Source organism: Peromyscus californicus, unplaced genomic scaffold (genome assembly GCF_007827085.1).
Source record: "Peromyscus californicus insignis strain IS unplaced genomic scaffold, ASM782708v3 Scaffold_15__1_contigs__length_86483966, whole genome shotgun sequence".
Classification (NCBI taxonomy): Eukaryota; Metazoa; Chordata; class Mammalia; order Rodentia; family Cricetidae; genus Peromyscus; species Peromyscus californicus.
Window position 1 is genome coordinate 1,018,806 of NW_026294447.1, and position 3,256 is coordinate 1,022,061.

Sequence of the window (3,256 nt, forward strand, 5' to 3'; positions counted from 1 at the left end):
GTGGATGCCATGATTTTGACATAATTATAGTAATATCTGCACCTGTGTCCATTAAGTCTTCAAGTATAAGGTTATTAATTCATACCCTAAGCTTTGGTTTTTGTTCATTTATGGAAATCTGCCAAAATATTCATTTTATGGGTTTTTTGGAATTTGTGATCTGTCTACCAAAGCTGTTCTATCATCCAGTGTAGTGTGCTTTTTTTTTTGTTAAGCACTGGATTATTCAATTGTCCTGGGAAGGAGTTTCCTCCAGAGTGACTGGAAATGACTGGACCACATTTGATTTAGGGGCCTGCAAGAGGCCCCCCAAGGCATTTCCTGATGGTAAAGGGTTGCCTCATACATCTCTTGTTGATCTGCATTCATTGGTCCAATGTTGGTCTTTGCTGAATCTCCTGCATAATCCAGAAGGTTGGGGTCTCCTGTTTGGATCATTTCTAGAAGAAGCATTGCTTTAGGAACACCTTGTGTAAAATTTCTTCTTATATGGCCTAGTGTACCACAGTTGAAACATGTGGCACTTTGATGCCTCTTTATACCTTTGGAAATCACCTCTCCTATCCATTGTAACTTCTGGCTATATTCTAATACAGCTGATATTAACTGATTCCAGTCATTTGATGTGATCTTGTTTCTAGAAGACCATACATTTAACATCTGTTTCACATATGTTGAATGTATACCATAGGTAACAACAGCTTCCTTGATGCTCTTTAAATCTCTCATATGTATAGACTCCCATTTATATTCTACATATCCTTCAGGATATTTATCAGTTGCTGGCTTGTCATAAACAGTAACCGAATATATAGTATGTCTTGTGACTTTTGGTAAATCATCTCTAACTCTGTAAGGCACTGGCTATGTTATAACCTCTCTAACCTCTTCCTTCTGCATGTTAACACTTTTATTATCAATTCTAACAGAGTCCTGTAAAGCTTGAAATTGATTAACTACAGCCTTTTTCTAAATCCTGTACCTCCTGTACCATAAATGATTCCAGTGACTTCATGGAATCAAAAAATTTTTTATATTCATCATAAATATATGATTCCAAAGATTTCATTCTATCGATTAATGATGACCATTCCTCCTTAGAAATTATCTGTATGGCATTAAGATTGCCTTGAAGACTTAATGTTTTACCCAATAGTTTTTCACATTTATTTTCAATAGAATTAAATCTGGTTTTCCATATATTATTAGTGGACTGAAGTTCATGTGGTAATTTAGCAGACCCCAAAGAATGACTCCTTTGATTTAAGTTCTCATTCTCATTTGCAAAGTCTGTATCAGTCCTATTAATGTCTCATATTTGGTGCTGCTATTAAACCAGTTTTTTAATGATATGAATTACTATGCTAATCACCATTATGGCAAAAATCGTATACATCTAGGAAGGTCATATATGTCTTGCAAAATTTCATCCATAGTATAAACAAAGAAGTTTTTAAATTCCTGAATGGTTATATTATCCACCATGGTATAAGAAATACTTAAAATTTGTAAAGGAAAGAAAAAATATTATTTATTAATCAGTTTAAGGTGTAAAATTATCAAGTAATTTACCTCAGATAAGATCCTTGAGAGATTGTTCTAAGAGTCCTACATGTTCCAGATGTCCCAGGCTCTTAATTAACCAGGTAGGGTGAATGGCTGGTTTGTGCAATGATTTTTGGATATAGTAGAGATGTTTGGCCAGCAGGTTTTGCAGGTGTGGTGCCAAGGCAGGTCCTGAAGCACTGTACCTCCCTCTGGCTCGAACTCTGAAGTTGTTTGACCTTTGAGCTTAAGCAACTACATGGGACAGATTTAAAAGAAGGGAGCAGCTTGCTGGCACTCCCACTTGCAGTGTAGTCGCTGGCGGGCAAGCAGAATGTACCAGCAATTCCCACAGTGGTCTCATGGCAGCCACTGGAACTCACTCAGAGCTGGGCAGGGGCCAGTGGGAGGAACACTGCCTATGTGCTCAGACTGCAGAGCAGGCATGCTTTGCTGAAGGATCAGCGCTGCTGGTATCAGGTGGAAGGCTGTGATCTGATCCAGCCACTACAGCCACAGAATTAGAAAGGTACCTATCATGGGCACCTTTCTCTCTGACACAGTGCTCTATCCGCTGCTGAATGTATGTGCTTCTGGCAGTGGTTACAAGAACCACTGCGGTGTGAGCCGCCTTGCCTGGGAGTGCCTGGTTCACATGCTGCATGAGCAGCCTGACCTACAGGCTCTCCACATGGCCGCTGTATGCAGGTGGTCACCTGAGCAGGGATCAGGCAGCTCCTGGGGGGTTTGGGCTGCATGGGGACTCTGCAGTGTGGAGAAACTCACTAGCAGCCACCCATAGGGTTAGAGTTTGGTCACCGAGTAGCCCCAGGAGGGGCATGTGGGGCTCAGATCCACATGGTTGGGTGCCAGATAAAGCAAGAAATTCATAGGAGTCTGCTTAAGGAGTATTAGGGAATTTATTAGAATATAGATTGAGGAAATACACTCATGAATACAGAACTGAGTAAACAGCTGAAGTCATCCTCTGTTCTGACTGAGAGTGAATCCACCGGCAGTCTGATTATGCCAGAAAGCAAGAAGCAGGCCTCATAACCCCTCTCCCTTTCTTTTTAAGATGTCACGTACAACAGCAAGAAGCATCACCTCCTTTGGACTGTATAGCCCAAGGTCATGGGTGGAGCAAATAACGCTACATTATTTAATTATTTTAATTATCTCATAGATGATTAATAGATTTCAGGGTATAATTGCATCTTATACCAATTAGGTCTTCTCTAATGTTAAGTAAGGTAAGTCACATGCCCCATTGTCCTGTATAGTTGGACTTGAAAGGTTACTTGGAAATTAAGACTCTAGTAAGCATAAATATTGCAGAGATAGGTGTTATAATTCTCAATTTACATTTGAGGAAACATATGTAGAAATGCTAAGTAATAATTTGTCTATGGTTTGGCCAAGCTGGAACGTGAAGCCAAGCAGTTTGACTCCATAGCCAACTTAACTACTATGAAACCGGGGTATCATAGCATCAGCTCACCTCACCATTATCTCATCACTTCATCTGAGAATTAATGATCCCTCATCTATTGTGGAATATTATTTTAAGATGTGTTACATTTGTTTATGCTGTGGAACATTTGTTTAATGATGCAAAGATGTGTTGCATTCTTTTTGTTGCATTTGTTTAACTCTGTGAAGCTGTGTTACTTTGCCTGTCTAAATGGGACACCTGATTGGTCTAATAAAG